General features: G+C 51.5%; 1 long non-coding RNA gene across 1 annotated transcript; it reads right to left on the bottom strand.

Annotated features, from left to right (window-relative positions):
- Nucleotides 1-1,011: 1,011 nt before the first annotated feature.
- LOC309855818 lies at nucleotides 1,012-5,637 on the bottom strand. Its single transcript, XR_014306999.1, has 3 exons — nucleotides 4,578-5,637; nucleotides 1,998-3,078; nucleotides 1,012-1,235 (listed from the first exon to the last, which is right to left on the bottom strand). It is a non-coding gene; the product is annotated as an uncharacterized lncRNA (long non-coding RNA).
- Between the last annotated feature and the right edge of the window lie 3,941 nt (nucleotides 5,638-9,578).

Genomic DNA, 9,578 nt, shown 5'->3' with positions numbered 1-9,578 from the left:
TTATTATTCAAACTACAGTGTGAGAAATGTGTTAGGCTTATTTTGCTTTGAAAGTAGTGGATAAGATCAGTGTATAAAAGTAAGTATGAATATGTTTTTTAACAAAGCAGAGGACAGGCAAGGTAGTCTTTACTATAGAAACATCACCATGATGGAAGAACATTCACAAAGAGAATGTTTATGAGGATTAATTCACTAGCATTTAAAGACTACATTAACAGTTTATATAACATCAGGTGAACTATCGCGGATGACTTTTAGTTTCTGACTTGGCTGATATCGTGTATTATCCCCATGCATGATGTTTCATGGTCTGTCATAAAGAAATACCACGAGTAAGATCGTATAAACAGAAATTTATTTTCTTACAATTCTGCAGCTATATGTCCAAAATCAAAGAACCAGTAGGGTCAGTATTTAGACAAGCCCTTCTTGCTGGCATGGAGAATGCTTTCTTCCCCATATGTGCACATAATAGGTTTCCTCTGTATATACATGCACAGAGATCTCTGGTGTCTCTTCCACTTCTTTTTAAAATAATATTTATTCACTTATATTTAATTACTCTATGCCCAATAGGGCACTAACTCATACACCAGATAAAGATTCACATGAGCTGGCCAGTGGGCCAAACAGGTACACCTCAAAAATTCCTTTTTCAGGGAAAAAAATTCCTATCATATTAAGGCCCCATGGATATGATATCACTTCCAAAAAATTACCATAAGCATTTTCTCCAAATATAGTCAAGATGTGGAGATATTTCTTTTCTTTTTTTTTTTTTAAGATTTTATTTATTTATTTGACAGAGAGAAATCACAAGTAGACAGAGAGGCAGGCAGAGAGAGAGAGGGAAACAGGCTCCCGCTGAGCAGAGAGCCCGATGTGGGACTCGATCCCAGGACCCCGAGATCAAGACCTGAGCCGAAGGCAGCGGCTCAACCAGCTGAGCCACCCAGGTGCCCGATGTGGAGATATTTCAACGCATTAAAATTAGAATTCCAAATGCATAAAATAAAAGATTATGGATCCCAAAAGAAAAGGAGAGTGGACAATAACGGTGAACTCATTGGTTCAAGCATCTATAGCAAATCCAGGCATGCGACACGCTGCACAGGACCATGAACACACTGTCCACATGTCACAATTAGGAGAACGAGGTGCCCAGTGACCACAGGGACTCCAATTGAAGCAGAGCAGCGTCCAGAATCAGGCCAGGAGCAGGGAATCACCTTCTGGAAGAAAAGAAAGCAACAGAGTAAGGAGTTGTTTTGCAAATTTGCATATATATCCTTAGTATATACTGGCATCCAGTAACTAATACCGTGATTAGATGGGAATGCTTCCGGATAGGCTGCATCACTTCTCTTCTCTAAGCCTATGAAATCCACAACACACTTGCTGCAAGTTTGATGCCAACATGCTTTTCAAAAACCCCAATGGGCACACACAGTGGGATGGGGTAGTTGCAACAGACGATTTAGGGTGGGGCTGGTTTGTGGGCTAGATGAGTAATTTATGAACTACATGACATAAAGAGTATCTACACATCCCCCGGTTGCCACTTAAAATGCCATTTCCCTCTGCATGTTTTCTCTTGAAATAGAAAGATTTTATTCCACTTAAGTGCAGAGAAAAAAAAGTGGCCACATGGCTACTGCCAGAATATTCCTGCAAGTAGGCACAGTCAGAGGGAGTGTGCTCAGGAATCTCCAACATCCTGATTCACCCACACTGATGAAATTCTCAGAGAACCTCCTTCCAACACAGGCCCTAGAAGGCAATGCAGTGGTGCCCCACAGCAGCAGCATCCACATCACGTAAGAACTCGTGACCAGCACAGAGGGCCCACATCGCACTTGGTAAGTAAGTACTGGGACAGAAATTCTGCGGCTGGAGCAGGGGACCAGCAATGTGAGTTTTAACAAGCCTCCCTGGTGACCACAGTGCATGCTGCCATGAGCTGGACACCTAATGGCATGGGAGGAACCACTTACTAGGATGCGGTGACCCCGAAGAGGATCCTCTTTTGACAGGACATCTTCTGCACCTCTGGAGCAGCCAATCCTGGGAGCCTAAAGGGTGCTGGGTGGGGGGTGGGGGGTGTGGTAGAAACTGCCACACCGGGGAGTTCCTACAGCTTCCTCAGGGGGGCGAGAGTGAGCACATCCACATCCTCAGAGAAGCTGTGGATCAGGGATCATCTCCAGTGTGTCCTTGGAGCAGGCATCACCCAGAGCCATCTTGGGACAACAGGCTTTCCCGGAGAGCCTCTTTCTTTTCAGAGGTTGGAGGACCACTCCCTGTGTCCCCTATGAACATCCTGCTGGGCTGGCCCTGAGGTGGGCAAAGGCCCTGAGGCCTCTCAAACGTGGCTCCACGCAAAGGCAAAGTATCTTTCCTCCTTCCCTCCTGAGCTTGGGAAAATGCCTGACAGGGAAGCACCTGCCTGCAAAGAGTCTCGCCCGCATCCTGCTGCACCACAGCTCCAGGACAGCACTTTGCTGAGTGAAGAGCAAACGCCTGCAGAAGCGCTGCTGGCCGGGTCCTTCGGCAGGACCGTCACCGTCCGTCACCTCAGTTCACAACGTGGGAGTGGGGCAATTCCCCAACTTTGGCGCTTGGCCTTGGCCTTCTCTGCCCAGATGCTCATGCAGAGGAAGCGCTGCCTTCAATACCCGGTTGAACGCAGGCTTGTGGGCAGATGTTTGACCACCAGACCTTCACTCACAATGCGTCTCACTACAGGCAATAGGAGCCAATGTCCTTTCCCTTCCCACAGGAGAGGAGACAGGGCCTGAAGCGACCACAAAGCAGTAGTGCCGCATACTGCAGTGGCCTCAGACTGACCGTGGACAAGGGAACGAACTATCCAGAAGGACCCAGACCAGGCACCTCCTCGTGGTGTGAAATTGCCCCTCATCTTGCTCAAGAGCACAGCTTCTGGGGCTGGCTCTCCAGGAACCAGGCGGACCTCGACTTTTCCCAACCCTGCGGCCTGAGGACAGTTGGTTCAGGCCCTCCGCTTCCAATGCTCCTACACGGGCCTAGCTTCCACACCTCGGCCCTGAAGAGAGACTGAAACGAGATGAAAAACACAAGCTTCAGTACAACATGTGGCCCACAACCCAGCAGCCATCTTTGCTCCTCATGGACTCACAGTTCAGGCTCTGCCTACGATTGTCCAAGGGCAGTGAGAGAGCTATCTCAGTTGTGTTGGAGTGTGGCCTGTTACACTACAGTAACCTGACTGAGACTTTCTGTCAAGTGCAAAATGCAGGGGCCCACAGACGACAGATGTGCCTTGAAGACCTTAGGAGTCTCAGAAGGTTATCGGAGTGTGTCTGTGTGCCCGTGTGCATGTGTGAGTGTTACTTGAGTGCAATTGCCTACCCGCCTGCATGCCTGTCTCCGTTTTAAACCGTTTATGTGGCTCTTGCTAAGGGGACAGGGCAGCTCTGTGTCCCTGGCACAGTCAGACCTTAACTCGTAGAGCAGAGCAGTCACGCCACAGTCCCTTCCTCGGGTCGGCGACCCCTGGCCACCTCTACCATACGAGATGCCCACTGTAGCCACCCACACCCACCCGGGCAGACTCTCAGAGGCAGAAGGGGACCCAAACAACGTGGACGTGAAAAGCACACCACGGATCCCACCTGGTGTGAGAGAGGCCACCTTGAGGAAATCCCTCCCGCGGTCACTCCTCCTAATCAAACTTTTCTGGAAAGGGAAGGCATTTGGGAAGTGAAAGGAAAAACCATGGAAGCGTGGACTTTTTGCCATTTAGTTTTGTTTTGTGTTTTTGTTTCTCCCCACGCTGAACTTGTGGTTAACCTGAGGGGCGGGATCGCCAGGGCCCCAGGAGGTACGGCCACCTCCTGCTGGGTCAGATCTCTGGGGGTCCCAGCCCGTTTTGCTCTCTGCCTCCCCTGGCCAACCATACATACATACATACACACAGGAGCAAAAGGCCTTGTCCCCAGACATCTCAGGAAAACACCTCACATCGACCCACCTCCCGCCCTGGGGCAGAGACGACTGAGAAACAGACCCCGGGCCTTCTCCCTGCGCCACTGGGGAAGCATCTGCTCTCCACGCAATTCCATGTAATGATCATCCACACCGCAGTACACGGCACTGATACGGACACCGTATTTGACTTCACATTCAAGTTCTACTTCCCTTACTAGGCTCAGACTCGAACGGGAACTCTGTTCATTTTTCCCAAGCGTGGTGAGATCGTGGGCGAGTCTGTTCACCTGACACGTGGCCCTCAGATCCCGGAATCAGGAATCTCTTGCTTCCCAGGATATCTGCACTGGTCTTATTCTCCTGTAGCCTCCCTTCCCGGGGCAGCCTTGCCTGTGCCACTCGTGGTCACCTGAGGGGGACAGTCAGACTGGACGATGTGGGATCTGCCGTGCTCACGGGAAATGTGCACAGTCCCAAGGCCCGCTCGGACATACTGAGCCTTAAACACTGAGAGTACAGGAAGGGGTGCCGCAGCCGACCTTCCGCAGACATGACGCATGTTCACGGGTGAGAAACGATCGTACGGGGCGTGGGAGAACACTCACTGTGTGCCATGTGGAATCCAGAGTATCTTCACTCATCCTTTAGCCGGAGGCTCCAGAGGAGGCAAATGTGTCTTCCTGTCTTTCTACGGGCCCTCGGGGAGCACGCAGTCACCGCCACCCAGGGAACGTCCTCGGTGCCCTCCTGGTTCTGTACTCTCCTGGTGGTTCTCAGAGAACATGCAATTAAAGGATGACTTTCCAGGCTAAGTGGGATGCCCATGTTGGGCGGGACTCTCTGGACCAGTGGATTCTTGGGGGGAAGCTTCTTTGCTTCAGAAGAAGACTATGAGCCACTCACTCACTGCATCTGCACTGAGCATCCACAGAGCTGGCCTCACAGGGACACAGCATCTGAGGCCTCTTGCCCTTGGCCTGCAACAGGGGCAAGCAGACGGATGCTGTGCCTCTCTCTTTCTCTCTCTCCCCCTTGCTAGCTCGTGACGTTGGAGGACATAGGTGCCATGCAGAAAGAACCCTCTGCAGTTCTGCTTCCAAGGTCCTCCCCAGCAAAGTCTGGAGCTCTGGGCTGACAGGTGAGCGATGGCCCGTTGAGGGCATCAGGCACGGTCCCTTGCAAGAAAACCCAGCCTCTGCTATCGAAGGAGGAGGCTACGTGCCGCGTTTGGTTTTGGCTTTTGGCACACGGTGCTAAGGTCTCATGTAGGAGGTGCTACAGCTTTCCACATGCAGAGCAACCCACCCTTTGAGGCCCTGGTTGACCCACAGCACCTTCAGGCCAAACACTTTGGAACTCGTGGTACACACGATGCAGGTGGACATCTGCCCCAAGAGGGAGAGAGACACGCTTAAGACTACCACGGAACAGCAGAGGCTGCGTACCACCGTGGACTCCGACGGACCATGGAGAAAATGTCTCTTTGCCCAGAAGGATAACGGGTCATGGATCTCTAGCAGGCATGAGACCTCCTCCTCGCCGTGCTCAAGAGCACACCCTGCGCTCACGCTTAGGTTTCTCGCCGACCTCTGACACCAGTTTTCCCGTGGCCCCAACAAAGTCATTTCTTTTGGAGCCTTGGTTCCTTTTTCTTGCTAGAGGGTCACACTCTTCTGTATTCCCCATTCGGTGAGGCTAAAGAGACACGAGAAACAGAAGCTTCAGTACAATGCCTGGCCCACAACACAGGGGCTCTCACCAGTTGTCACAGGACCAGAGTCTAGATTCGGTTTAAAGATGTCCAAGGGTGAGTGAGCTACACCCTAACTGTCAAATTGCAGGGCCCAAATAGCAGCATTTGACAGCGTGGAACCTTTGGGGAAATCCTAATTCACGGGTGTCCTACCCAAGGAGACCACCCTGGACTGTGGGTCATTAACCTGACAATTTTATCCCCAAAATTTTTTTAAAGTGGAAGAAAGATAAGAATAAAGAATGAAAAACAAAATTGTCTGCTAGTCCACCTTCCTAACAGACAATGTTTGCATGGGTGTAGTAGGACATTAACTCAGGAGCAGATCAGGCGTCCCCAAAGTGAGGTCCCTGGGGCAAGCAGTGCCGTGGTGCTGGGAGGCACGGCAAGGTCTTTAGCTCTCCAACCAACCCTGACCTACCTCGGATGGAGGACTGGAGGCAGTGCGGTTTTGCGAGAAGCCCTCCAAGGACTCCCTCGGTGCTGAAGTTTCAGAAAACTATTCTCTTCATCACTCGCCATCAGAATCTCAATATGTCAAACCACACGATTTGGCTGCAACATTCCACTGATGAGAAAGGCATCAGAAATGCCCCTGATCAGGCAAGCAAGAAGGGATCAGCTCACGCTCAGAGGGTAAGATGTCAAATTCAGAAGACCCATTTCAAGGACACTATCGGAACTAGGATTCCAAATACCAAAAGAAAGGTAGCTTGGACGAGCAAAGCCAACCAGCACAGATACAGGAGCTCTTAGGATTGAATTCTTAGGATTCAATGAATTCCCATGAATTCTTAGGATTCAGCAGCCACAAAGAAGCAGGGGATGGGGCTATATGCAGTGAAACTACATAAGCTTCCACATGTCCCTGGTGGGGAAACTACTGCGTACGAACTATAGGTCTCCCCATGGAACCTCTGGAATGTCACAAACCTGGATCGTGAAAGCTAAGGTGAGCCGACACTGTCTCTGTACTCTTTGGTTCAAGTGGCTACAGTGGAGCCGGACACAAGACATGTTGCACGGGACCATGAACACACTGTCCACATGTCACCAGTAACCGCAGGGACTCCAGTGGAAGCAGAGCAGCATCCAGAGATCAGGTCAGGAGCAGGTAATCGCATTCTGGAAGAAAGGAAAGCAACAGAGTAAGGAGTAGTTTTGCAAATTTGCATATATATCCTTAGTATATACTGGCATCAAGTAACTAATACCGTGATTGGATGGGAATGATTCCATACAGGCTGCATCACTTCTCTTCTCTAAACCTCTAAAATCCACAGCACACTTGCTGCCCGTTTGATGCCAACATGCTTTTCAAAATCCCCAACGGCGGCACACCCAATGGGATGGGGTAGTTGCAACAGACGATTTAGGGTGGGGCTGGTTTGTGGGCTAGATGAGTAATTTATGAACTACACGACTTATTGGTTGAGCATAAAGAGTATCTACACATCCCCCAGTTGCCACTTAAAATGCCATTCCCCTCTGCATGTTTTCTCTTAAAATAGAATGATTTTATTCCACTTAAGTGTAGAGGAAAACCAATGGCCACATGGCTGCTGCCAGAATATTCCTGCAAGTAGGCAGTCAGAGGGAGTGTGCTCAGGAATCTCCAACATCCTGATTCACCCACACAGATTCTCACACAGAGAATTTCTGAGATGAAATTCTCAGAAAACCTCCTTCCAACACAGGCCCTAGAAGGCAATGCAGTGGTGCCCCACAGCAGCAGCATCCACGTCACGTAAGAACTCGGTGCCAGCGCAGAGGGCCCACATCGCGCTCGGTAACTAAGTACTGGGACAGAAAATCTGGGGCTGGAGCAGGGGACCAGCAATGTGAGTTTTAACAAGCCTCCCTGGTGACCATAGTGCATGATGCCACGAGCTGGACACCTAATGGCATGGGAGGAACCACTTACTAGGATGTGGTGACCCCGAAGAGGATCCTCTTTTGACAGGATATCTTCTGCACCTCTGGAGCAGCCAATCCTGGGAGCCTAAAGGGTGCTGGGTGGGGGGTGGGGGGTGTGGTAGAAACTGCCACACCGGGGAGTTCCTACAGCTTCCTCAGGGGGGCGAGAGTGAGCACCTCCACATCCTCAGAGAAGCTGTGGATCAGGGATCATCTCCAGTGTGTCCTTGGAACAGGCATCACCCAGAGCCATCTTGGGACAACAGGCTTTCCCGGAGAGCCTCTTTCTTTTCAGAGGTTGGAGGACCACTCCCTGTGTCCCCTATGAACATCCTGCTGGGCTGGCCCTGAGGTGGGCAAAGGCCCTGAGGCCTCTCAAACGTGGCTCCACGCAAAGGCAAAGTATCTTTCCTCCTTCCCTCCTGAGCTTGGAAAAATACCTGACAGGACGCACCTGCCTGCAAAGAGTCTCGCCCGCATCCTGCTGCACCACAGCTCCAGGACAGCACTTTGCTGAGTGAAGAGCAAACGCCTGCAGAAGCGCTGCTTGCAGAAGCGCTGCTGGCCGGGTCCTTCGGCAAGACCGTCACCGTCCGTCACCTCAGTTCACAACGTGGGAGTGGGGCAATTCCCCAACTTCGCGCTTGGCCTTGGCCGTCTCTGGCCAGATGCTCACGCAGAGGAAGCGCTGCCTTCAACACCCGGTAGAACGCAGGCTTGTGGGCAGATGTTTGTCCACCAGACCTTCACTCACAATGCGTCTCACTACAGGCAGTAGGGGCCAATGTCCTTTCCCTTCCCACAGGAGAGGAGACAGGGCCTGAAGCGACCACAAAGCAGTAGTGCCGCATACTGCAGTCACTTCAGACTGACCGTGGACAAGGGAACGAACTGTCCAGAAGGACCCAGACCAGGCACCTCCTCGTGGTGTGAAATTGCCCCTCATCTTGGTCAAGATCACAGCTTCTGGGGCTGGCTCTCCAGGAACCAAGCGGACCTCGACTTTTCCCAACCCTGCGGCCTGAGGACAGTTGGTTCAGGCCCTCCGCTTCCAATGCTCCTACACAGGCCAAGCTTCCACACCTTGGCCCTGAAGAGTGACTGAAATGAGATGAAAAACACAAGCTTCAGTACAACCTGTGGCCCACAACACAGCAGCCATCTTTGCTCCTCATGGACTCACAGTTCAGGCTCTGCCTACGATTGTCAAAGGGCAGTGAGAGAGCTATCTCAGTTGTGTTGGAGTGTGGTCCGCCACACTACAGTCACCTGACTGAGACCTTATGTGAAGTGCAAATATGCAGGGGCCCACAGACGACAGATGTGTCTTGAAGACCTTAGGAGTCTCAGAAGGTTATCGGAGTGTGTCAGTGTGGCCGTGTGTACGTGTGAGTGTAACGTGTGTGCATCTGCCTACCCGCCTGCATGCCTGTCTGTCTCTGTTGTAAACTGTTTATGTGGCTCTTGCTAAGGGGACAGGGCAGCTGTGTCTCCCTGGCACAGTCAGAACATAACTCGTAGAGCAGAGCAGTGTCACCAAAGTCCCTTCCTCGGGTCGGCGACCCCTGGCCACCTCTTCCATACAGAGATGCCCACTGCAGCCACCCAAACCCACCCCGGTGGACTCTCAGAGGCCGAAGGGGACCCAAACAACGTGGACTTGAAAAGCACAACAGGGATCCCAGTGAAAGCCCAGCTTGAGGAAATCGCTCCCACGGTCACTCCTCCTAATCAAAATTTTCTGCAAAGGGAAGGTATTTTGGAAGTCAACAGAAAAACAACGGAATGTGGACTTTTTGCCTTTTTGTTTGTTTGTTTCTCCCCACACTGAACTTGTGGTTATCCTGAGGGGTGGGATCGCCAGGGTCCCAGGAGGTACAGGCACTTCCTGCTGGGTAGATCTCTGGGGTCCCAGCCCCTTTTGCTTTCTGCCTCC

This window comes from Mustela nivalis, assembly GCF_964662115.1.
Source record: "Mustela nivalis genome assembly, chromosome: X".
NCBI lineage: Eukaryota > Metazoa > Chordata > Mammalia > Carnivora > Mustelidae > Mustela > Mustela nivalis.
Note: the sequence above shows the minus strand (reverse complement) of the source record. Positions and strands in the feature narration are given on the sequence as shown.